Here is a 27,815-nt window from a genome sequence, read left to right as displayed (position 1 = left end):
TGAATGCTTATTTATTTCGAGATTAAAAGTTATGGGGCCCATCCATAACTAAAAAATCAGGAAAAAAGTGTGGAAACGTTGATTCTATACTGGATATTGTCTGGAGATGTTGGGAAGGGTTTTCCACTATGTTGCAAGAAACGTGGGACCCCTCTCGTACCAGCCATGTTTTGGTATGAAGACCTGAAACACTGTTGAAACACAACTGAAATGTGTTTCACTTTTTTGGAATACATTTCAGCCCAGCTGAAACGCATTTCAGGTGCCATGCACTGCATTTTAGGATCCATACAATGCATTTCAGCATCTGTTTGATATTAGTGATTAGTTTTTAATAGTATTTCGATCTGTAGTATGCTTGAACTTTAAGGGTGAAGATTGAATACAAAATGATGATAATTTTAGTGATATATAGCCCTGAGAGATTTTGTAGACAATGTGCCACATATATCCGAGTGTATCAAATGAAGCACACCCTTGGCTCCACTGTCACTCCTTGGGAATGCTGTTTTCATAAACTTCCCAAGCACACACCCTTTGCACACATTGTCATGTTCCATGCTAGCTTCCGGAACTCCTGCCACAGTCTCCCTGAGCAACCTGAGTGCTCCATGATGTAGGTGCCCCAACCTCCTATGCCATAGCTCTCCCATGTCTTTGCTACTGTTGCTGCTAATCAATGCCTTTGGAGTATCGATCTGCAACTTGTACAACTTGTTTCTCTAGACCCCAATCTATTTCACCTTCCAACTCTGGTGTTTGATATACACCTTCTTCCCCACAAAATCGACATCATAACCTTTGTCCTGGAGTGCAGAAACTGAAATCAGGTTCATGCTTAAACCTGGCATATGTAGCACATCTGTAACATTGGTCCTCTTTCCTGACTCCCTCTGAATGTTGATGGTCCCTCTCTCGACTGGAGTACATTTAGTCTTTTTTCCCATTTGGATCTGAAAGTACATCTCCTCATCCTTATAACTGGAAAAATATTCTCTAAATGTCATCATATGCACTGATGCTCCATTGTTGATATACTAGACTTTTGTGGACATAGAGCTAGAGAGGCAAGCAATGAGAGCGAATTCATTCTCTAGCCTTGAAGACAAATCCTTATTGTTCGCTGAAGTTGTTGTTTGCTTCCCCCTCTTTTCTCCCTTCTTCCGGTTAGGACATTGGCTAACAGAGTGTCCTAGTTGACCGCAACCAAAGCACTCAATCTTACTCAAGTCTTTCTTCTTCTTTTCTCCTTTTGGGCCTGATCCGTTGTTGGAACCGTTGTTTACCTTCCCTTTTAATGCTAGGGTTATGTTTTCCTATTGCTTCTCAATCTTTTGCCGTTGCTACTACTGCTACCACTCACCAAGTTGAGCCTAAGCTCCTCTTGAGTGAAATTGCTCCACAGGCAATCCCAACTCGGTGATTGATCTCGTCCATTGATAACTTTGTTAAAATTTCTAAGTCTAACCCATTAGAAATTCTTCCTGTAGTATCTGGTTTATTTCTCCTACTTGTTTAATTACTTAACAAGTTATTTGCCATGTAAATACTGAAAATAAACACAAGTAGAGTGTCAACATTTACAGATCATCAACTGAAAGAAAACAAGCACACAAGTGACACCATTATTTTTGGACCAATGTCCCCGGAAAAACCCAATGCGGGAAAACTGGTGCAACGATTCAGAGGGTTATATTATTATGTAGTTTATCTGAGTACAACAGGGTGCCTAAATTGGCTCACCTGATAGAGAAAAATATACGGTAAAAATACCTCTATATCCGGAAACAGGTATTCAGAAAACTTGTCCCACGAAACCCTCTCGGGCACAACTGAAGCTCAGTGCTGGTCCTTCTGGCCTCTGCGTCAGCCTCTTGCTGACCTACGTTAGCCCCAAGATTCTGCATCAGCCCTCTGAGGCACCGCGTTGCCTCTGGGAGCCTCTGTGTCACTCCCTCTGCCCTCTCCGTTGATGATGTAGTCTCTATGGGCTTTGCGTAGCCTGGATTGGCTGCTGCTCTGGCTCTCTCCGCTTTTGTGCTGGTCTCCCAGTATTGTCCTTGTCTCTCTGCCTTGTACTCACTGCCCTTCGCTGCTGATCACTGATTCACTTTTGCTTAGCAACCCCGCTCTAGCAAAATGAATGACTGATCACTCTGGTAGGTTCTTGAACTGACCCTCAAGCCTCTTTTTATACTTTTCTCGTTGGTTCTCCAACGACCAAGAAAATCTCTTATCAACGGCTAAGATTAGATTTGGCTTGATCCATGACTTTTGGAACCTTCTAACCCAATTTTATATTAATACCCATTGCCTCTGCCCTCTGCGTGGATGACGCTGTCTCTCTGGGCTCTGCGCTGCCTCTGCTGGGCTCTGCGTAGCCTGGATTAAATGCTGCGACTGACTGCTGCTCTCGCTCTCTTCGCTTTTGTGCTGGTCTCCCAGTATTGTCCCTGCGTCTTTGCCTCGTACTCATGGCTCCTCCCTGCTGATCACTGATTCACTTTTGCTTAGCAACCCCGCTCTAGCAAAGTGAATGACTGATCACTCTGGTATGTTCTCCAACTGACCCTCAAGCCTCTTCTTATACTTTTCTTGTTGGTCCTCCAACGACTGAGATTAAATCTCCAATCAACGGCTAAGATAAGATTTGGCTTGATCCATGACTTTTGAAACCTTCTAACCTAGTTTTATATTAATATCCATTAATATTTTATTTTTCCTAAGTTTAGACTCAGGAACTCCATTAAAAATATTAATTATTTTAATATCTCCCAAACCGGTTAGAATCTGCCCAAACCATTTATGGGTCTTGGAGATATCATGTGCTTTAGCCTCTCCACCAATATTCATGGCTAGAGCACATCCGATGCTACCCCAAATCAACACTCCCTCTTAGAGAGGACTGTGCTCTAGTAATACTCCTCACTAAGCATCACACTGATTATCCGACACCGGTACTCGTGCTGACGCTAGGCCCCCCCACCCAACATCCTTTGCACTGCTGCCACTGCCACTGCCCATGGCCCTGCCACTGCCACCGCTGCATCCGTACGATAACTCCCTCTGCATCTGTGTTGCTGCTGGTCCATTCTCCCAACAGTGCATCTGCACTGCAACCCCCTCTCATCATGCTGCATCGTGCTACTGCATACTGCTACTGCACTGCAACTCAGTTCCGAAGAAGTAAGTAACTGACCCACCCAACATCTGACACCCTTGTCAGGCTAGAAACACTTCTGATGTTGAAGCTCCCTCTGCCGCTAACAAGTGCTCCCTCTACTGACCTCTGCGTTGCTGCAACAACTCCTTGCATCTCGTATTGTTGCACACCTATCTGTGCCATCCTGCACTGGTGCAACACTCCTGTGCCTCTCGCATTGTTGCAGCTTTCTAGCCTCGCATTGCTTGAGGACTCCTGCACTGTAACAATCTCTGCCACTCCATTCACATCCATCTCTACCCACATCCACCAGTCTTGCTACTCTCTCCTTGGGGCTCCTGTAGCAAAGTATAATCCAAGAGGTTGGGTACCTCAAGGATCTTGGCCCTCATCGCCTATAGTTCTGACTACAACTCGATGTCTCCCCACTTCTTCTCAAGTGGCACATGAGCACTCATGGCACAATCATCATCCTCGACTTATTTCTCCACCTTCGCAGGCGCTACCTTCGAGTTAGAAACTTAGAAGCCTCTCCCCGACTCTTCTTCCTAGGACACTGGTTCACAAAATGACCCAGTTCCCCATAATGGAAGCACTAGACCTTGGAGAGGTCCTTCTTCTTCTTCTTCTCCTTCTTTTCCGCAGATGCTAGCGTCGCATCCTCTTCTTCCTCCTTCTTGATCCTGACCCCTTTGCCGCTACTCCCTGCCTTGGTCAGCCGTCTGATCTCTTCTTGACGAAGAGCCGCCCACAGTTCTTCCCAATCTGGAAGACTCGTCCTGCCCAGTATGCTCTGGACAAATACCTCCCAATCCTCGGAGAATGCGTTCAATGCGGTCCTCACCATCATTTCCTCATCTAGTGTGGCCCCTATTGAAGTTAGCTGGTCATGGATCTCCTTCAACCGACCGAGGAAGACATCTATATGCTCTCCCTTTTGCATCTGGTATGCCCTTAGCTTATTCTCCAGGAGCATCTTCCGCTGCATGTAAGTATGTTAGTACAATGTCTTCAAAGCGTCCCACATCTCCTTTGTCGTTTCCTTCTCAGCAATATGTGGTACCACATGATCCTTGACCCCATCAAGGATGATGCACTTTGCCTTAGCCATTGCCTCCTCGTACCTTTCATTAGCTACCAGGTCAACTGGGATAGCTATCACTCTTGAGACAAAGCCCTTAATGCGATGTTTGTCTAGAATGGACAAGATCCTGACCTTCCAGACCACAAAGTTTGATGCTCCGTCTAGCCTATCTTGATCTCTCAGCCCATTCACGACCATCTCACTGCTCTTCTGTCGACTCTTTCGAGTCTCTCTACTTCCCTCCTGGAAGTCCTCTATTCGACTCCTGCTGAGTCTCTACTTCCCGTTTGGAAGTTCTCTTGTGGACTCCCTCTGAGTCCCGATTTCCCTCCTGAAAATCCTTCTGCCAACATCAAGTTGCCCCCCTTCGATCCTCTGTGCGATTGCAACACTGATCCAGATTCCTTGACTAGAAAGCCGCCTCAACAACAACTCCCTCTACCTTGGTCTTGCCCTGTTAGGTATTGCTCTGACCACAATACCCCACCAGTTTCGCTCCGCAAACTACCCACAGCCTCCTATGCCCCAGCAACTGAATGATTGAGCCACTTGGCTTTGTGCAATCCCGACACCAGCAAATCAACTCCCTCAACCTACTGCGTCAACCCTCCTCATCTCTGTGTGGCTCTGCGTGAGCCTGATACTGCCTCCCTCAACGTTTGCATTGACCTTTCTCTGGCCCAGACTGATGACGCAATCCCTCTGCGTCAATCCTTCCTCGGTCGCCTTCTGCAAGGATCAACTTTGTCACTCGGGACACCTGAATATGCTGCAAATGCTCTGCTCGGCTGATGCCTTCAATTTTCCTGTGATCTGCAACCACACTCTGATACCATGTTAAAATTTCTAACCCGTTAGAAATTCTTCCTGTACTATCTGGTTTATTTCTCCTACTTGTTTAATTACTTAACAAGTTATTTACCGTGTAAATACTAAAAATAAACACAAGTATAGTATCAACATCTACAGATCATCAACTGAAAGAAAACAAGCACACAAGTGACACCGTTATTTTTGGACCAATGTCCCCGGAAAAACCCAATACGGGAAAACTGGTGCAGCTATTCAGAGAGTTATATTATTATGCAGTTTATCTGAGCACAACTGGGTGCCTAAACGGGGTCACTCGACAGAGAAAAATATACGGCAACAATACCTCTATATTCGGAAACAGGTATTCAGAAAACTTGTCCCACGAAACCCTCTCTAGCACAACTGAAGCTCAGCGCTGGCCCTTCTGGCCTCTGTGTCAGCCTCCTGCTGACCTGCGTCAGCCCTAGGACTCTCTGCGTTAGCCCTCTGAGGCACTGCGCAGCCTCTGGGAGCCTCTACGTCACTCCCTCTTCCCTTTGCGTGGATGACGCAGTTTCTCTGGGCTCTGCGTAGCGTCTGGGAGCCTCTGTGTCACTTCCTCTGCCTTCTACATGGATGATGCAGCCTCTCTGGGCTCTACGCTGCCTCTGCTGGGCTCTGCGCTGCCTGGATTTACTGCTGCTCTGGATCTCCGCTTTTGTGTTGGTCTCCCAGTATTGTCCCTGCCTCTTTGCCTTGTACTCACTGCCTCTCGTTGTTGATCACTGATTCACTTTTGTTTAGCAACCTCGCTCTAGCAAAATGAATGACTGATCACTCTGGAATGTTCTCCAACTGACATTCAAGCCTATTCTTATACTTTTCTCGTTGGTCTTCCAACGACTGAGATTAAATCTCTAATCAACGCCTAAGATTAGATTTGGCTTGATCCATGACTTTTGGAACCTTCTAACCCAATTTTATATTAATACCCATTAAGATTTTATTTTTCCTAAGTTTAGACTTTGGAACTCCATTAAAAATATTAATTATTTTAATATCTCCCAAACCAATTAGAATTTGCCCAAACCATTTCTGGGTCTTGGAGATGTCATGTGCTTTAGCCTCTCCACCAATTTTCATGGCTAGAGCACATCCGATGCTACCTCAAATCAACAAACTTGGACAAAGACATCCCACTGCCTAGAAAAGCCATTCAGGGCCACTCACACCAACTTGTGTAACCAGAAGAGTAAATTTAAATGATTAACCCAGGGTAAAAATTAGCTGGGCTCTGCAAGGAAGAGCCTGTGGGAGTTGGCTGGTTCAGCCTAAAACTTCCCCAAACGCCCACCAATCTTCTTCACTAAGGGTTTTCTGCACAGCTTAAATCAACCATCAGTAAAGAGAGAAAAAATGATGCTAGACCTCAAAAAGCAATGGAGATACCTGCCATTACTTCGGAAACCCTAACACCATTCAAACCCTAGCAAGTGAACAAGATACCTGTGCTCACAATACTACTCTAAAATAAGCTGTTATTAATGGCTGAAAAATAAAATATGCAGAAAATAAAATAGCTCACAACACTTCCAGAGAATAACACCAACAAGATTTGAACCCCAAAGTCTTCTTTTATTAACCAGAAACAGATTACAAGAGAGCTTCTTCAACACAAGACTCACAGATCCTAATCTCAAGTGACCCCTAGCACCCTATTTAAAGGAAAAATCCCCAGCGGCGAGTTCGAGTGATCCATGTCAAAATGATCTCGAATGTCGATGAGGATCAAGATATCTCTTAATCTCATCCGTCGAATTTTTTAATTCATTAAAAAATGAAATTTTGCAGTTATTTACTCAAAAATATTATTTTATTTTTAGGGTTTTTGCTTTATTTTATTGTTTTTTTTTTAATTTTTATTTTTTCAGCTATTTATTTATTTATTTTTAATTTTTTAATTTTTTTTTTAAATGGATCCTCGAACTAGGCCTTTGGAAACATCACCTAGGACCTAGGACTTAAGACTTATGAGGGGATTAAGACATTTTCTATCCCTCAAGACACTTTACATCATGACTTTTACAACTTTACATCTTAAGGGGGAAAACCCATTTAACATAGACCCTCATAAACCACCCAGTTCTGCGACACAACTATAATCCAGCAGATTAACACACTAGGATTCTTCTAAAATTCTAATGACAAAATCCATCCCGGCTTTGGGGTCAGGCTGAAGGAAAACTCTGCCGATCATGGATCGGTGAGACGAAAAACCTTCCGGAACGTAGATTATCACTAGAAAGTTAGGTCCACCCAGGCAATTTACATACGCGACTCATATCTGCTAAGATTATTTACAATCTATACATGCAGACTGGGTTTACAATTAAATTGATCAAGCTGCTGATGATTGCAGGATGGCACGGACATGTCGATCGAGCGCTACCCCTTTTTGCAAAGAAAAGGGGGTGTACTGCTATGGGCAGTTGACCGGTAGTGGTCAACAGGGTGATTTGGAGTTGTAGCCCTAGAGTGCTACAGATGGGCAGGATCCTTGAGGAGTCCACCTCATGGATCATTACTTGGCTATAGGGGCCCACAATATTCAGTAGCAGGATGGATCAGTAACGGTTGGTGCAGTCAGATGCCAGAGTGACTGTTGCAGAGATTAGTAGCAGTTAGATGTCGGGGAGTGCAGTGCAGAGTTGGCAGCAGTGCAGTTGCACAATGCAGAGCCAACAACAACGCAAATTCTTCAGTGACAATGCAAATACTAGCAATAGTTAGAGACTCGGGTGATAGATGCATTATACTGATCACAGTTGATTCAATATTTTGGATGATTTTCAGTTGTAGATGTAGCAAATATGAGGGAGTTGCAGTGTAGATGCAGTGTTGGCAACATTCAACAGGGTCAGCGACAGCACAGATGCAGCGTATATTAGAGTTGTGCAGTGGTTGGTGGGTGGTTTGGCCAGATGTCAGCAGCGTGACAAGAGATGATATAGAGACGGGGTGCTGCTACAAGGTGTGCAATAGCACTAGAACACATTCCTCACTAAGAGGGAGTGTTAGTTTTTGTAGCAGCGGATGTGTTCTAGCGTTGAAATTTTGTGGAGACGCTAGAATACATGAGATCTCCAAAACCAAGAAACTGTTTATTGAAATTCCACATAGAAATGACTTAATTAGATTATTAACTAGTTTTTAAATATTTCCTAAGTCTAAACTTATGAAATATGGTTAATTAATCAGTATTATTTACGTCAAGGCGAGAATCATCTAGAAACTCACAAGAATCGATCCAGAGATGATCCTAGCCATTGCTTAAGTTTTAATCTTGGTTGTTGGTGCTCCAATAGTGGATTATAAGAGGAGGTTGATGTGGTGATGGAGAAGACAATTGAGGGGTTTGATTTTTGAGCAGATCGATTTCCAAAGTAGTAGTAGTCAGTTGCTGGAGAGAGAGCTAGAGATCGAAGCTGTGAGAGGGGCAGAGACAGTGAAGTTGGAGGAAGATTTCCAGATCCAGTGAGTGAATTTGCAAAGAGGCAGAAAAGCCACAGAGATGCTGATGCTGGGGCAGCGCAATAGCCTCTAGAGCCAGTTTCGATTTTGCTTGGAAAAAGTCGAGTTTCAGTGCCAGAGGATGGACAAAGGATCCGGGGGCTAGGAGAGAGAATTTCCCAGACATCAACATACTAGATGGCTTGAGGAGAGGCTGATTCAGATTGATTGCAGAAGGGACTGCGCTAGGGTGACGCAGTCGCTATGCAAATGTAGTTGGGACAACTCACTTGGCCGTGTGGTCAGAGCCTGGATTTGCCTGTGGGGTGAGGAAACTTCCTCACTAGATTTCTGTTAGTATTTTCTCTGCAAGATTGCCAGTATTCGACATCTAGATTGTACTCTGATTATTTCATTGCTGCTTAATAGTAAAACCCTCAGATGCTGCACTGGTTTGCCCAAGTTGGGTTTTTCCGGGGGACTTTTGTCCGAAAATAGCTGTGTTATTTTTATGTGTGTGCTAGCACTTCTTCCAACGTTTATTCTTTTGCAGTTTTATTTGTGTAGGTTGCAGTGTGATTTATTCAATACTTGTTGTAGCAAACAACAAATTAATTGTTAAATAAAATTAACAATTAGGAGGATAATTTCCAGTTGCAGCAATAGGATTTCGGTATTGGAATTTTCACATGGTATCAGAGCACAATTAATCAGTCGCAGAGCTTAGATGCAAGAAGAAGGAATTTCGCTGCTCATTGTGGGTAGTAAGCCTCATAAGCATTATATGCCTAGTTGCATTAATAATTTACCTCCAAGCATAAGCTTGCTTGATAGACTTCGAGGGCCACCCTTCTCATTAAGCTTGAGGGATTAATACCTCTTTAGTGGTTAACACGGTGACCTTGCAGTCATTAGAGCCACAGTCTTGTTGGAAAATAAAAAAGGCAGAAATATTTTCTTTATGTTGATAAGTACTTGTGATATTCTTATGTTTTTATTAATTTTCTTGTGTTCTTCTTTTATCTTAGTTCATTAAGCAATTACCAAAACCATAGTACGAAGATCAAGGACACCATATGTAGGCGGACAACCACGACAAAACCCCTATATAGGGGAAAATCCAGTCAACAACTCTTCCTTGAGATAATCTAGGACTCTTTGACCTAGACACAAACTTCCTCCAATCACCAAGTCAACCTTCCCTCCAGCAACAACTTCGACCAAGAACTTTGATCTTGCAACAATAGAACTTTGATCTTGAATCAACAACAAAAACTTTGACCTAGTAGCAGCAGAACTTTGATCTTGTAGTAGCAGAACTTCAACCTAGAAGCAACAACAAAGTTTTGTCCTTGAGGCAACAGCAAAAACTTCGACCTCGCAATAGTAGCCCAGTAACTTCACGTGTGAGAGAGAGATGACCTAGAAATGTCGATTTTCTTCTCCAACAAATCTCCTTCTACTTCTTTTGTGATTTCGTATTCTTGTGCTTCCCTTTCTTGAGTATCGAACTTTGTGATAAGATGATATCCAAATGAATCAAACTTCACTTTATTTATAGCCTCTTCTGTGGGTCGAATTACCCTAATGTAGTCCGACTTGGTCAAGTGAGGGCCAACTTGGTGTGGAGGTGACACATGACTTATTTGACTCAATAAAAATTCTTTTTACATGATTCAAAAGCCCAAGAAGGGTCTCATAAAATGGACAATAACTCTAATGACTCGATATAAAACCTAGAAGTCTTCAATGGGGCCATTGACCTATAAAATGATGACCCAAACATGGCACCCATGCTTTAATAAGTCATAAGTCATAATAATAATAATAAAAAAAAATAAAATCTTTTTCTTTCTCTTGATAAATACATTTCATTATGACTCAAATACAATTATGAAGACCGAACCTAGTTACATTCTTCAACACTCCCTCTTAACTAGGGAGGTATTCATAATTACACATATACATACAAGTACTTGGAAGATCTCAAAACACATGAACCACAAAGAGTTTAACGGACTAGATTCTTGACTAGGGAAATCTATTCGGGTGGGACTAAGATGGACTAAAGCTTTTTTCCACTCTAGGTACCATCAAGCTTACTTGCTAACCATCAATCTAGGGAACTAGGTGCATAATGCAAGGTCAGAGCTCTATGACCAACGCCACCCTCCCTATTTCATGAACTAGATATCAACACATAGGCCAACCAAATGTCCTCCCAGGCATACACAATGCTGCAACACTCCTGATTATTGAAATTGTTAACGAATCTCTCTCGATCAGAGAGATCGATAATATCAAGCATGCAAAACATGCTTCCAAAACTCCGTGAGATTTACCTGTACAAACACAACCCCAATCAGTAACAACCTTTCAAATATACATAAGTAAACACAATCCTACGGGGTCTTTAGAAATCTTGATGATGCCTTTGATTGACAACTAATCACAGTAGGACTTAGAGACATTCCAAAGCAATCTTGACAAAAGATTTCTTAACCATACAAATTCCTACATCACATGCAACAACATATTCTACAACTTGATCCTGTTTTCCTTCTTCTAGCAACACCTCAATATGCATTCTCTAATTTCTTTTAAAAGGCATACATCATGACTATAATATGCCCTCCCTCTCAATTTGGGAGATATACTCTTTCCTTCATCCAGACTCCCTCTTAACTTAGGGAGATCTACTACTTTCTATGACATTGAAGAATCTTTCATGGCTTCAATCCTTCTAATCAGAGTCATCTTGATTCATATAACTTCATCATGCTTATCAATCAAATCAACTCTACTTATGAATATCGTCAGCATCTAAGATTATGTACCTACACAACTCAAATAACAAGTACAACCAAATACATATATAGAAGCATGGAGTTAACTATATCAGAGTCATACATTAGACTTTAGACATCAAATACCTAAACTTAGTTAGGTTCATAATCAGCAAGAGACACATACTTTTAAACTTCAACTTCTTGCTTGGGTTTGGCTATAACCCCTAGATCACATCAGTAACTCAATCAAGATATCTGTCTCATTATATATAGGGCCTCAATAAAACTAAGAGATATGACTGACTCTACTATGATATATTGCAAACCCTAGAAGCAATTCAAACAAGTACAATTCTATAGTGCATCTAACAATTTTCAGAATTTATATTTTAGACTTCTACTAGGATTTAATGCAAATCTTTGAGACACTAAGCCTTAGATATCAACAATCAAAACCAATCATAGCACAATCTAAGATATCAACAATATGACCAAACTTTTGTAAACACTTGACTTTATCATTACATTTTGAAATAACACCATATCCTAGAATGTCAAACTTTTACTAGGACTTTGTTACAAGCCCTAGAATTTACACACTATGAGCATCAACAATTCGGTTAGCACATATACATATCTAAGATTTCTTAATCATGTACAAGCATATCAATATCCATTAGGTAATCCCGAGACACAAATATCAATACATTTAAAGTCAGACATATAACAATCTTGATTAGGCTAGGGTTTTGATTAGATAGACAAACATACACTTAGGGTTTTAGTCCCAATAACTTACTTTAGATATTATAAGGGTTTTAATCATAAACCCTAATTTACCAAACCTCAAGTCTAGGAATTCAATACATAGTCATTACCATCCAATCCTAAAGGATGAGGGTTTCCATAACAATACTAAAACTTGAAACATGACATTACCATCAAAACCCCAAACATCAAAAGAATATTATTTTCTAGATTTCATCAGTAACCCTAAGTAGACTAGGGTTTTTCACATTAGCATTGATATACCCTTAGGTTAGGATTTTATAGAGAACCTTTTAGGGTTCCACAAACATGATGATTTTAATGAGGGTAGATTCAATCTAATGATTAATCACCCAAATAAGAATCTTTATGATTCAAAGGTCCTAGGCATAACACTTGTTAGTAATGTAAAGCAAATTTATTAGAATGAATGAATATACCTTTATCACGAAGAGAACAAAGCTTATAGATTAAGACATACCTTTGAGTTTTTTTCTAGACAAACCTTATAGGACATCAATTCTAATAGAACTTCTATCATGCTTTGTCTTGTGAGGTCTTCTCCATAGCTCTTGAGCATTTAGCAAGCATTTTCTAAACAATCATCCTTGTACATTCTATATATATAATAAATTATTATTACAAATACCTTTTCTGTATTTTTACATTAAAGTCAACAAGCTACAATTTTGTTGCTTATGTGGTATCAGAGCCATGCAAGCCTTTGGACGTTATCTGCTGCACAATATGACATAATGTTTATGTCTTGAATTTATTGAGCAGTTAATTAAAGTCAAGAAAAACTTCAGCAATGGGAAAAATCATATGCAGAAGTTACAACACGTCTAAAGGAAATCAATAATAAGGAAGATGATAGTGATGGTGAAACGAAACAAGGTGAAGCAATAGATGATTATAATGATGAAAATGAAGATGTAATAAATAATGATGAATATGAAAATGATATCAATCAAGATGATGATTCCAATTACGCTGATATAGATCAAGATGCGGATCCATATGAAGCTGGTCTTGATGTGGATGAGAATGATATAGATCAAGATGATGATCCAAATGAAGATGATGTGGATGATGACTATCTTGAAAAACAAGAAGATGAACAATATCATAACAATGAGGAAAATGCTGAAGAAGACATTCATGATTCTGAAGATGGCAAGCCTTTAAGTCATGGGGTGTCTATATTGCCAAAAGGAGCTACATAAAACACATTGGCTAGAGATTCAACAAAAAGATGCAATTTGCTGCCTACTAGCAAATTTATTGAGCCTAAAGAATCTACGCAAACAGAGGCTGCAAAGTTGCAAATTGAAGCGTTGCAAAATCGTGTGAGCCCAGATACTTAACATGTGTTTGACGACTCCTTTTGGAACATTGAGGTTGATGTTGTATTAAATGCTTTGGACAATGTCAATGCCAGGCTGTATGTTGATTCAAGGTGTGTGTACTTCCAAAGGCCATTGCTAGAGTTTGGAACTTTGGGAATCAAGTGCAACACCCGAACGGTCATTCCTCATTTCACTGAGAAGTTAGAACCAATGTTGCAGTAATCGTTATCGGGATAATTTCGGCGCGGGGAAAAAATTAGAAAAAATCGTAATAATCGGGAAAAAATCGGTAATAATCGGGAAAAAGTCGTTTGGTACAAAATTATTCATTTTTGTTCAATTTTTTTAATATCTAAAGTTTAAACCATCTACAACATAAAATAAATACATTGACACATAAATATGATAAAAGAACTAATATATAAGATGTTTAATATCATTTCTAGTGCTAAAATCACACATAACAGTGAATCATGTCCTGAATAGTAAGTCCTGACTCCTGAGTCCCAACTCAACCTCAAAATATCAACAAAAAATATAATAATGTATCTCATGAGTCATAATGTCATATACAATGAAATGAACAAAATAACTAAAGTCTAATACTATTGATTTCCTCTGCCCCTCTTGTGAGAAAATGCCATAGCTTTCCCTTTCCCTCTAGATGTAGATGCTGGTGCTGGTGGAGTTGGCAGTGGAGTCTGCTGTGCTCTAGAAGCTGAAGAACTAGGAGTAGGAGCTATAGGAGGTAGACCACATCCTTTGCTGGTGGCAGAGGTAGCCCGGGTAGGTGGTGTCACCTCCTCCTCCTGTTGCTCCAACTCCTCCTCCTCCCCCCCTCCACTACATCCTGCACTAACCAATCATCAGCAGACTCCATGAGAGGCCTCTTGGACTCAACCCTCCATGCAGCAGTGGTGTCATTCCCATCCAATGGGATGGCCTCCATATCAGGTGTTCTCTCAAGTTGCCTCACCCACAATCGAAGATTCTAGTAGACGTAGGCCATGTCATTAAGTCGCTGGGACTCCAACCTGTACAAAGATCATGAAATAATAATTATAAAAAAAATATTGTTTAATGAATTCAAAAATTTATTTGGAAATTTGTAATATTTTAAATTTTTAAGTGTTAACCTGTTGCGCTTCTTGTTGTGTATTTTTTCAAATACACTCCAGTTGCACTCACATCCTGAGGAGCTACATGTTTGGCTGAGGATCCGAATGGCAATCTTTTGCAGAAGGGGTACCTTGGCACCATACATTCTCCACCATGCATCTACAACAAAATTACAAATAAAATTTTAAATAAACATAAGAAAAAAATGGAATTTGAAGAGACAATGAAATTTGAAACAAAATAAAAAATACCTGGCATTTTAATCGTCCTATCACTCACAGCCATGTCAAAGCCAAATGTGCCACTTGCCATCCTATATGTCTCAATTTCTTTAGAGATTTCTGTACGTTCTGCTGGAGATCGCACCATCCTCTGGACACAGGTTAAGAATCCATCTATGATCTCAGCATCAAATACGAACCCACATGCGTAAGAAAATGCGGGGTTCAGGAAAATCCTAGCAACATGAATGGGACGATGGAGTGTGTTGTTCCATCGTTCATCAATCACTCCCCATAGGAGGAGTTGTCTCTGAAACCCCTCATCTCCCTTATCATCATAGTAGGCCCGAATGGATTCTTTCGCCCTGTCCATGGCCTCATACAAATAGTCCATTGTGGGCTTCTCACCATCAACTAACTGAAGAACCTTTACCAAAGGTTTAGTAACGGCGCACACCTCCTGCACTCCCGCCCAGAAGTCTTCCTGGTATGAAACTAGTCTGCATATGCCCTCTCCCTCTGGTTTGCGGCTCATTGGCAAAGCACGCCACTCCTCTGAAAGAAACATTCTCTTCACATCCCACATAGAATTCAAGAGGGATTGAAGAGATATGAAACTGGTGGCAAACCGTGTAATGGCGGGGCGCACCAACTCTTTGTTGTTGGTGAATATTCTCATCAAGCTAAGCACATATGTATGATTATATATAAATTTTGTAATGCTTTTGGATGACTCAACAATATCTTTGACAAATGAAATTTTCTCTATGTCCTCCAACATCAAATCAATATAGTGTGTAGCACAAGGTGTCCAAAATAAAGTAGGATGCCTCTCCATAAGCATCCTGCCAGCAGCAACATAATTTGCAGCATTGTCCATTATGACTTGGACAACGTTTTCTGCACCCACCTCCAAAATAAACACATCTAGCAAATCACATAAAGTTCTTGCATCTTTGATTTGTGCAGATGCATCAACAGATTTGATAAACATAGTCCCCTTGGGACAACTAACCAAGAAGTTTATAAGGGTTCTCCCCTTTTGGTTAGTCCAACCATCTGACATCACAGTGCATCCTGTTTGTGCCCATGATGCCCTAAAATCCTCCAATCTTTTGGTGCAGTCAAGCTTTTCATTTTGAAGAATCCGGCCTCTCATGTCATGATAAGAAGGGATTTTGTACCCTGGGCCAACAGTTGCAATAGCATCAAGAGCAGGTTGGAAAAATGGATTATTCCTTACAATGCTGAAAGGAATATCACTCCAAAGGAGAAATTTTGCTAGCAATTTGTCTGTTTGTTCTTTCTCAGTTTTTTTAGCATTGAACTAATAGATGGCTATGAACCAGGTGTGGTTCGAGGAACAAAAAATGATGAGGCAGCTACCGGGTTGGTTGATGCTGCAGTAGAACCATTGCCACTTCCTTGTTCAACTGACTTTTTTAGTTGCCTCTTCATTTCTGCTTTGGCCTCTCTAGTGTGGTCTAAAGTTTCCAATGCTTTCATGGCTCTTTGGATAAGTTCAGGATTTGTGTTTGTGCAAGGCCCTACATCAAATCCAGGGATTTGTGCAAGGTGATACTTCAATCTGTACACCCCCAGACATATGGTGCCCACACAACTTGCAAGATAAGTTTATCTATCATTCGGAGTAGCAGGTTCACCAAATTCCTAGAAAGGGTCCAGTTTCTTTGGCATGTTTGATTTTGAACTTTGAAGTTGAAAACTTGAATGGTGTTTCGGTGAACCTATGGAAAAATAAGGATTACAATTTAGTATTTACAAGTTACAAACTTACAATTTAATATTTTACTATTTATATTGTACAAAAAATAAAAAAAATTACATACAATTTAAGAAACCCTATTCCAAACCCAACCAAAAAAACTAAAAAATAATACATTGGACAAATGTGAAAAACCCCATTCCAAACACAACCAAAAAAACTAAAAAAACATTACATTGGACAAATGTCAAAAATCCCATTCCAAACCCAACCAGAAACATAGAAAAAAAACAAAAACCAAGTTACAAAACAATAAAAACACTAAACGTTGGTGCCCATACCAGTTTTATGGAGATAATGTGTCTCCTCCTTAGCTCACTCTTCGATTTTCTCCTCCAGGTAGTTGATTTAGCTCCAAAATCTCCAAGTCTCCAAACCCCACCGCGCCCTCTGCTGTCCAAATAAAAAAAAATCACGGTTTTCGTAATAAACATGCGCTGCCCGACAGGTCTGCGATTTTTATCGAAAAAATCGCAATTTTTTCGAAAAAATCGGCCAAAAAAACTCTGATTTTATTGCCCGATTTAATCGCCATTTTGAAAAAATCGCGATAATACTATATTATCGTGATTTTTTCCCGATTTGTGCAACACTGGTTAGAACTATGGAGTATCACAAGATCCCCCTGAAAAGCGGACACCCATGTGCACGCTTCACTCATTTCCACATAATATCTACCACTGTCTCACATGGGCAAGGTTTGAATTTGAGGGGCTTTTAGACAAAACTCCAGCTGAAGTAAATGCTTTTCTTTCCAAACCAAGAGAATACATAACAACAATCAATTCTGTAGGGGATGCTCAAGCCAGGCAACTTTTGGCGTCTGTTGTCAATTATTTGGTTTCACAAAGATGCCTAACATTTGAAGATTGTATCTATTGGGCTAGATAAAAGTTTGAGGATTACTTTTCAAATCATGTAAAGAAACTTATTTTAAACTTCCCTGAGAATGCAACCTCAAGCACAGGGGCACCATTCTGGTCTGCTCCCAAGTGTTTCCCAAAACCCCTGAACTTTACTTCCCATGATCCCAGTGACATGTTCCTATTTCTTGTAGCCTCAATCTTAAGAGCTAATACATATGGCATTCCCATTCTGGTCTGGGCTTCAATTTCAAGGAGATTAGCAGAGGTGGTAGAGAGAGTGTATATTCTAGTTTTCGAGCCAAAAGAAGGGGTGAAAATTGTGACATATGAGAAAGCTACAGATGTGAACCCTTCTACATCTGTTGATGATGATATTACACTGATTGATAGACTGATCATAACATTAGAAAGTGGTATTAAAAATCTGCCTTCATGTTTTTGCATGAATCCTATTCAGTTTGAAAAGGATGATGATACCAATTATTACATGGAGCTTATAGTTGGACTTGCTAATATGAGAGCAAGGAACTATAACATACCTGAGGTGGATAAGCTCAGGGCCAAGTTCATAGCTTGCAGAATAATTCCTGCAATTGCAACTACCACTGCGATGGCCATTGGTCTAGTGTGTCTCGAGCTTTACAAGGTTATATTAGGCAATAGGGTTGAAAAGTATCGCAACACTTTTGCAGATTTGGCACTCCCTCTATTCTCTATGGCCAAACCTATTCCCCCAAAGATAACAAAGCACCTGAACCTAAGCTGGTCTGTATGGGATCGATGGGTTTTTTACGAGAATCCTACTATTCAAGACCTGTTAGAATGGTTGCAAGCTAAAGGCTTAGATGTCTGCTTTGTGTCATGTGGGAAATCATTGATTTATAGCAGCATATTTACCAAACACAAGAAGAAGGTAGAGGCCAAGAACTCCTTGGAGAACTATGCTTACAACATAAGGAACACCATTCGAGATGATAAGATTGCAGCAAAGTTAGATCCATCTGATAAGAAGAAGATTGAGGATGCCATTGAACAGACTATACAGTGGCTGGATGCCAACCAGCTTGCAGATGCTGATGAGTTTGATGACAAGAGGAAGGAGCTGGAGAACACTTGCAATCCTATCATTGCCAAGATATTGTCGTGGCTGTCACTTGAACACTTGCTCAGATTTAGCTGCGTCTCTAAACAATGGAACGCTTTAGTTTCGTCAACCAAATTCATAAGTGGTCTTTGGGATAAGCAGTTTCAAAAGGTTATTGCCAGGATGCCATGGCTAGCTTTGCCATTTGGAGACAAGACTATAAAGAAATTGTTTCGATACTGCCAAGTTTCGACTATGCCCAAGGTAGTTGTTATAAATCCAAATGGGAAAGTACATTGGGAATTGTCGTTTACTCCATATTTTATCATAGAATTTTATGGATCCAAGTGTTACCCATTTACGAAAGAGTGGCTGGATGAAATTAATGCGGAGAATGAGCGGCTGCTTAATGAGGTTGTTGGAAATACTGAGGGGGGGGGGTGAATCAATATTTATTTTCAATTGTTATTTGTACTAGTTAGATCACTTATATTTAGAACAAAAAGTAAACAATAAGAATAGATGCTTTTACTAATTTCTTCTTTACAATGAATCAAGTACAATATATGTTGGGCTCCAACCCTTGATGAAGACACCGATCTTCAATCTTCCAGGCTCCAACCTATATTTGCCAACCACCAACTTGGACTTCCAAGGCTCCAACCTTGTCAATTTTGAGGCACCAACCCTATATCTGGTTCAGGCTCTGAGTTGGTTTCTTGAAGACTCTGATCCTCTAGGGCTCCAACCCTATTTTCCAAAGGTACCAACCTTGTCTTTTTGAGGTTCCAACCTCTTGGGATCCAACCATTAGCTTCACTTTGTCAAGATGTATTTGGTTATACTTCACGACTCCCAATGTCTTCTTCAACAAACCCTTTCAATCTTCACTTAATCTTCACTCTAGTCTCCATGATATGTCATCAATGACAACCTTGATCTCTTCACATGAAGGTGTCTCCACTATCCTTCATGGTACCTAATCAGATTCTCCAATTCACCGCATGATGACTATGCATCACAGTCTTTAGTGTTATCTTCAAGATCTCTTAAGGCTTCTCAACAACCTATTTGGTTGTCTTTGGCTTGCCCCTTCACTGTTCAATTCACTGTACTTTGTGCTTGACTTCACTTGCGGTTAACTTCAAACAACTCCACCATAGACTTCACACTTGAAACTGCGACAATCTTAGTTCATAGTCCTGGAGTAACACCAAGGTACAACTATGTCACAAATATCAAGTCGCTGCACGCTTCTATCCAAGCCATTGTCTCACCCTCAAGCCACTGTCCAAATGATGCAGTTGTCCGGTCCACTTGATTTTTAGGCACAATCACTTAATCTGTGTCACATTGCTTTTACCATACACCAAACTGTTTCACACAGTCCGAGGTATCTTCTCCTTAGTCTGAGCTATCTGAGGTAATTAAACTTAGCCCAAAAGGTTGTTGATGCATAAGCCAAAGAAGTATCACCATTGAAAAACGCTACACAGTTTTGAAGGTGTATTTCTACCTGAGGAGAATTTATCGCAATACAGTCACATCACAAGTTCTTTTACCATAGTTCGAGGAGGATTATCACTGCTTGAGTTGAAAGGTTAACACTGTTGAATGATCATAGTTAAGATACTGCAGTTTGAGACCTTAGTCAAGAATTTGAGCACTGAAATAAATCCATAGTCTGAGTTTGAGGTTTACACCATAGTCCACTGTCTAATCCGAGTTTTTTAAGGAGTCAAAGACACCGTTTTTATAGAGATCCGAGCACTGTAATGAACTCTATTACAGGTCCGAGGTACTTCTGTTCAGGCAGAGATGTATGCAATCATCGCAAAGCTGCAATCATCGCAAAGCTGTTTCAACAAGTGTTCAATAATATCAAACCCAAAAACGATTTGTTTAAGCTTTCTCCTTCTTCCTGTGATGTTGGCCGAGGTCTTGAGATTTTTACCGAATTAGATGGCAAGAATGATGTCCAAAATCCCTAATAAATGGTAGTTTTTGCACAGCAAAACGAAAAGACACGTCCCTGTTTGGAGGCCGACTTGTGTCCTTGAGCATAGGTCAGCTCAATGACAGGGTTATTTTCCTTAACTCAAAAAAATTTCGATATCTCACAAACTACTAGGAGTTTCGGGACAAATAAGGGCTCATTAGAAAGAGGAAAAAGTCCTCTTTCAGATGGTCTAGTTCCCATGTTAAAAGGTTGCCCTCTAAGGTTGCAACAATTATTTTTCTTTGTGACTGTCCTTGAATTATTTAGTGTAGAAAATGATTAGGATAGTATGGCTTCTCTTGTTTGGGGTCTCCATTGTTTAGCTTCTTCATTGTTTGGCTTCTTCATTGTTTGACTTCTTCATCATCATAGGATCATAATATCATCATGTAGTATCCAACAATGAGTGTATCATCTCGTGTCATCTTATAATGGTGCAGTGATATGTCATAGGCAACATTATTAGGAAGGTTTTGTTGGAAATACTGAGAGGGGGGGTGAATCAGTATTTCTTACTATTTAATTTTTTTTAATTGTTCTAGTGATTGCCAACAACCTATATAGATATGTATATGTATACACAGAACATAGAAATCAACAGCTGAATTTAATGCTTTTATTAAAACTCAAGACAGTGCAAAGAAATAAATACAATATAAGTATAAATCTGATTGTGAATAGTTGCCAAGCTCCAACTTGGACTTCAGTGAGGCTCCAACCTCCAGAGCACCAACTCTGTTTTGCAGTGGTTCTGCACTTAGGAGCACCTACCCCAATGACTTCAGTCCTGTTCAGTTCTGAGGCTCCAACCTCTTGGGCTCCAACCCAACCTTGGAATAAACAGGTATGCTACTGCACTCTATTCAACTGAGGTTGTCTCATCCCTGCTCTCCTGCTTCTGTTGCTTCTGCTGTCTCTACAGCCTCCGCTGTTTTTCTGCCTCTTTTGCCTCTGTTGCTTCTACTATCTCACCCTCGGGTTCTTCACCACCATAATCGCACCAACAGTTCTCTGTTTCTACTGTTTTATACATTCCCATGCCTTTGTCCATTCATTTCCGCTTACACTGTCTCTTAGGCTTCCTCCTCAGTCGCTGTCGTTTCCTTTGACTCGCTTGATTTTAATGTTAATCAAAAGAAAATGATAGCTGACAAATATAAATTACAGAGGAAGTAAAATACTGTGTGGAAAGTTGGAGAAGCTGTCACTTCTTCCAAAGACCGAGTTCAGTCCATTAACTAGTAGAGTTCAATGCCAACTTAAAATCCCTAGCTCACAGTAGAAAGCCTAAAAGTCATAATAAAAACTGTTCTGGGGTTGTCCTTTGCAACGTTAAAACCCCAATCAATCTTATAAAACCTCAGTGGTCCAGAAAGCACCTAGATGTCAAAACGCTCGGTTGGAATGGTTGAGGAAGTGCGCTAAGCCTTTCGGCACCCATGCTGAGCCAAAGAGTGACCTGTTAAATGAACCCTGAACAATAATCAGCTTCTGAGTGGATATGGTGCCAAAGCAGACACATTTATTCTAGATTTCCAAGTTGAAGAGGTCATCGGAACCCGCTATGAGCTTACTATCGACAGAGGAGTTTGCAGAGAAAAATCCTACCATTGCAAACCCCGAAACGTGCGCGGTTATCCCAGCCGTTCGATCATCCGCCACAAGATTTGGCTGCGTTCGCAACTCCCGCCTCGCGAACTTGCGCACACGATAGCCCACGGGGGCGGTGGTTTTTGTCCGCCACGTGTCGCGAAACAACTGGATCGTGCAATCATATACGGATACCGCCGTTGCTCTGTAGGCGGTGCGGGGAGTACCACTTGCCCGCGGAACCGCTTGTCCCCCGGCCGTTAACCTCCGCGCGACTTCCGCTCCCGATCACCGTTGGATCCATCGCGCCCTAATCCGAAGGCCCGCATCCTTCTTCCGCCCGTCCTCCCGCTCGTTAACCTGCGTGCATCTTTATCGCCCACGACCGTTGGATCTGCCCGTCGTGCTGTATCTGCCGTCCATCTGCGCAACTCTGATAGTGTATTTGCCGAGGATTCATAGTATTCCGCCTCCGTTTATGTTAATGCATATTTATATGGTTTCTGCTCCGATGGCTCTGTGTGCTCCTCTTCTTCGGCTCTGTCTGCTCCTCTCGTCTCTATCTGCTCCTCGAATATTGCCATATTGACATCAATGACAATCTGTGTCCAACAATCTCCCCCTTTGTTATTGATGGCAATATTCTTCTGCTTTCTCCCCCTTTGACATCAATGGCAAAGGGATGCATATGGACTCCCCCTGTCAAACTGCTCCCCTTGTCCTGCTACATCTTTATGAATGAACTTGAGTGATGATAAAGAAATAACCCCCATCTTTTGACGCAGATGTTCGAATGCTTCTCGAGGAAGAGGTTTTGTGAAAATATCAGTTATCTGCTCCTTAGTACTGATATATTCCAGGACGATGTTTTGTTCAGCTACTTGTTCACGGAGGAAATGATACTTGATTGGTATGTGTTTGGTTCTTGAGTGCATCACAAGATTTTTGCTGAGACTGATAGCACTTGGGTTGTCACAATAGACAAAAATTGGTTGATTTGTACATATGTCGAGATCTTTTAGAGCTTCCTTCATCCATAGTATCCGAGAACAACAGTCTGCTGCAACAATATACTCAGTTTCGGCTGTGGATAATGATATGGATAACTGTTTTTTGCTGAGCTAGGATACCAAACAGTCTCCTAGGAAGAATGCATTTCCACTAGTGCTTTTCCGATCATCTATATTTCCAGCCCAATCAGCATCGGTGTATGCAGTTACAGTCAGTGTTGAGTCCTTTGGGTACCAAAGACCGAAATCAGAAGTTCCCTTTCGATATCTGAGAATTCTTTTTACAACTAATAAATGGGATTGTTTGGGAGCAGATTGAAATCTTCCCACCATTCCTACTGCTTGCATTATGTCTGGTCGTGTAGCTGTTAAGTATAGAAGGGCTCCAATCATTGACCTGTAATGAGTTGCATCTACTAGAGGGGAGTCATCATCTTTGCTCAGTTTGCAGTTTCTGGTCATAGGTGTGCTCATTGGTGCACAATCCTCCATTCCATATTTTTTGAGCATGTCTTTTAGATATTTGGTTTGAGATATACACAATCCTACTCTGGTTTGAGATATTTGAAGTCCAAGGAAGTGGGACAGCTCTCCTATCATTGACATTTCAAACTCTTTTGACATGTTTTGAGAAAATTCATGGCTCATTTCATCATTATTACTAGCAAAAATCAGATCATTGACATAAACAAGAGCAACTAGTAACTTACCTTGATCTGTCTTTATGTATAGATTGCTTCCAGCCACTCCCTTTTTGAAGCCTTGTTGTTGTAGATAGTGATCCAGTCTTGCATACCAAGCTCTAGGAGCTTGTTTCAACCCATATAAAGCCTTTTTCAACTTACAAACTAAGTCCTTTCCTGTTGTTAGATCAAAACCTTCTGGCTGCTCCATGTAGACTTCCTCGAGTTCCCCATTTAGAAATGCTGATTTCATGTCCATTTGATAGATTTTGAATCCTTTTGAGCAAGCAAATTCCAAGAACATTCTGATAGCTTCCATACGGGCCACTGGTGCAAATGTCTCTTCAAAGTCAATTCCTTCAATTTGTGAATAGCCTTTGCAGACAAGTCTTGCCTTGTTTCTGATAACCTGTTCTTCCTCATTCATTTTATTTTTGAACACCCATTTGGTTCCTATTATGTTTTTATCCTTTGGATGAGGTACTAGCTCCCATGTCTTGTTCTTCTCAATTTGGGTCATTTCTTCTTCCATGGCTTTTACCCAATGAGGATCCTTGCTTCTGCAAATGTTTCTGATTCTATCATAGATACGAGGGCAATGACTTTTCTCTTGGGTGTAATTGTTATCCTTCTTCGGGTCTGCACACCTTCATCTTTATCGCCAATGATCTGCTCTTCTGGATGGTGTCTTTGGACATACTTCGTCTTAGAAGGGGTATTAGGTGGTTCTCTTTCCTCTTCTTCTTCTTCTTCTTCCTCATCTATTTCTTCTTCTTTAGGTTCTTCTTCTTCAATGAGAGAGTCATCTTCATGTTCTTCAATTTCCTTTACTGGAAGATCTTCATCAACCTTTACATCAATGCTTTCCACTATTTTCTTCAGTCGATAATTGTAGCACTTGTAAGCCTTGCTCCGTGTAGAGTATCCAAGAAATATCCCTTCATCAACTCGAGAATCAAACTTTCCCGGTGAACCATCATTTATTTTTATGAAGCGATTGCTTCCACAGATCTTGAAGTACTTCACCGAAGCAGGTCTTCCTTTCCATACGTCATAAGGAGTTTTATCACAATTTGGTCTTAATTGAGTTCGATTCAGTGTGTAGACAGTTGTCCCTACTGCTTCTATCCAGAATCTAGGCTGTAAGTCTACTGCTAATAGCATACTTCTTGCCATTTCTTGGACTGTTCGGTTTCTTCTTTCAACTACCCCATTTTGCTGAGGTGTTCTGGCAGCCGAGAATTCCCTTTTAATTCCATGAATATTACAGAACTCACTAAACTCGTTTGATGTGAATTCTCCTCCCTTTTCTGTTTTGAGGCACTTAATTTTTGAATCTTTTTCTTTTTCTACAAGGGCTTTTAGATTCTTGAAACACTCAAAAGTTTCAGATTTATACTTTATGAAATATATCCACATCATTCTAGTATAATCATCAACAAATAACACAAAGTACCTTTCTCCTTGGAGTTTGATTTCTAGTTGGCCCACATACATCAACATGGATGATCTCTAAGGGCTTCGATGTAGAGTGTTCATTTGTCTTGTGGCTAATTCTGGTCTGCTTTCCATGTTGAGATGGACCACATACTGCTTGATTTGGTTTGAACAGCCTTGGGATGTCTCGTACAGCTTTTATCTTGCTGATATTGATCAGATTTTCGAAGCTTGTATGTCCAAGTCGCTTGTGCCACAGCCAACTCTCATCTGTCTGACTCAGGTAGCATTTATTTTCTTGAATCTTGTTCAGAATGTAAATGTTGTCTGGTGTCCTCACCCCTTTTGCCACAAGTTTCCCTGAGGCAGAGTTCCTTATTTCACAGTCTTTGGTGCTGAAAACAACCTTATGTCCTTGATCACAGATTTGGCTGACACTCAAGAGGTTGTGTTTGAGTCCATCAACCAGCAGAGCATCTTGAGCTTTTCCTTTTCCATTGATCAGAGTAACTGTTCCTTTTCCTGCAATTCTGCCAGATCCGCTTCCAAAGGACACATTCCCTTCCTTTTTGCTCAGTGAGACAAACTTCCTTCTGTCTCCTATCATGTGTCTGGAGCACCCACTATCTATAAACCACTGGTTTCCATTATTTTGAGCATATAGAGCCAGGCCGCATTTGTCCACGCTGGAGTTCTTGCTACTCGTATTTCTTCCTTTGAGTGGGCAGTCTTGTTCATAGTGTCCATTATTGTAGTAGAAAGAGAAAATCAGATCAAATTTGGTCAAGGGATCAAATGTATTAAAGGTTTTGATTTGTCCCTGCCTTTTGGGGGCATATGAGTTGATTATTCTATCCTTTAGCTTTGTCTTTTCATTTCTGTGAGCCATACATTGTCTGGCTTGATGACCGAAGTTTTTACAGTGAAAGCAGTGTCCAAGAAAGATGGTTTTGTACTTGTTGAAGCAACCACGGTTTGAGTCGATTTCCTTCCTGGGAATTACTCCTCCCTCGTTCTTTGGATTTGCGATGGGCCCTTAGTGGAGTATAGGTTTGTATTTGCTGTAGTGTCCATGATTCGACTCCACATTCTTCTTTGGAGTAATTCTCTCTTCTTTCTTGGGATCTTGGGTGCACTTTTCATCTTTTGGATTGCAGGAAAGTGCATCGGCATAGCTTTTCGCATTATTCTTAGTGCTTGAGGATTCTCCTTTGAAATCTATTCCAGACTTGTCACGTTGAGGTTTTTGATTTTTCAGAATAGTCTCAAGTATTTGAGAGCTTTTACAACCCTTTTTAATTTGCTCCAACTCCTTTCTCAGAGACACTATTTCGGTCTCGTGTTCTTCACAAGTCTCTTCCTTTTCTTTAAGCTTTGCTTCCAAGAGATCTTCTCTCCTTCTTATTTCCTCATTTTCCACTTTGAGAGAAATGATTTTGTTCCGTAGTTTCTCATTTTCTTCAATGGCACTTATTAACAGTTCATCTACATTTCCTTCTAGCCTTGAGTCATCATCATCTGCGAGTGCCATGAATAATGCTTCTTTGCTTTCATCATGATCGCTTTCTTCATCCGATTTCCTTTTGATGACCATAAACTCATCCTCATCAGACTCATCTTGCTTGGAGAAGAAATTTTTCTTATTGAACCCTTTCTTTTTATGTGCCATTCTTTTAGAATTTCCTTTATCATCACTGTCATGTTTATGAGGACATTTTGTTGCATAATGACCTATTTTACCACATTTAAAACAAATAAGAGGATACTTGCCTTTAAGCTTAGATCCTTTCTTCAGCTTTCGTACAAATTGAGCCAATTCGGATTCCACATCTGACTCATCACTACAGTCATTCCTTTCTTTCCCCTTCTTTGACCTTGAGGCCTTGAACGCTGCATCTTTGGAGCTTGGGCCACCTTTCCTCATTTCATAGGCAGTGAGAATTCCATGGAGTTCATCCATTTTGAGGGTATCTAGATCCTTTGCTTCTTCTATAGCGCTTATTTTGGAGTCAAACCTATCTGGAAGCGACCTTAATACCTTTTGAACAATGGTACTTTCTTCAACTTTTTCGTCCAATCCTTTCAGGGAATTTACCACTTCAGCTACTCGGAGGAGGTATGCTGCAATATCTTTTTCATCTTCCATCCTCAAACTTTCAAATTGTCTTCTATGAGTTTGAAGCTTTGCCTTTTTGACTTTTGAGTCTCCATCGTACAAGCCAACTAGCTTCTTCCACATTTCTTTGGCTGAGGTATAGTGCATGATTTTTGTAAACTCGGAATCAGTGATTCCACTAGTGATGGAGTTCATGGCCTTTGCATTTGCGATGTAGGCTTTCCTCTTGTCTTGGTCTGTTGGAAGAGTGGAAGTAGTTTTGTATTCATTTTGAACAAAATGCCAGACTTCAGGTCCAAGGGACATTAAGTAGTAAGTCATTCTTTTATTCTAGAAACCAAAGTTAGTGCCATCGAACAAAGGAGGTCTTCCTGATGCTTCGTGGTTTCTCATCATGGCTACGGATCCTTCTTCAAGCTGTTAGGCTAGTATGAAGAAGCCTGCTCTGA

The 27,815-nt window shown here is 40.7% G+C and overlaps 1 protein-coding gene and 1 pseudogene across 1 annotated transcript in view; both read left to right on the top strand.

Annotated features, from left to right (window-relative positions):
- The window catches only part of LOC149211546 (uncharacterized), a 195,373-nt gene that overhangs the window by 135,214 nt on the left and 32,344 nt on the right, over positions 1-27,815 (top strand). The gene's annotated exons all lie outside the window — the stretch shown is intronic.
- The window catches only part of LOC149211547 (ubiquitin-activating enzyme E1 2-like), a 45,256-nt pseudogene continuing 23,112 nt past the window's right edge, over positions 5,672-27,815 (top strand).

Source organism: Pinus tabuliformis, chromosome 1_1 (genome assembly GCF_031772625.1).
Source record: "Pinus tabuliformis cultivar Carrire ecotype Pingquan chromosome 1_1, CPIR1, whole genome shotgun sequence".
Lineage (NCBI taxonomy): Eukaryota > Viridiplantae > Streptophyta > Pinopsida > Pinales > Pinaceae > Pinus > Pinus tabuliformis.
The sequence above is the reverse complement of the archived record's forward strand: the minus strand, read 5'-3'. Positions and strand labels throughout refer to the sequence as shown.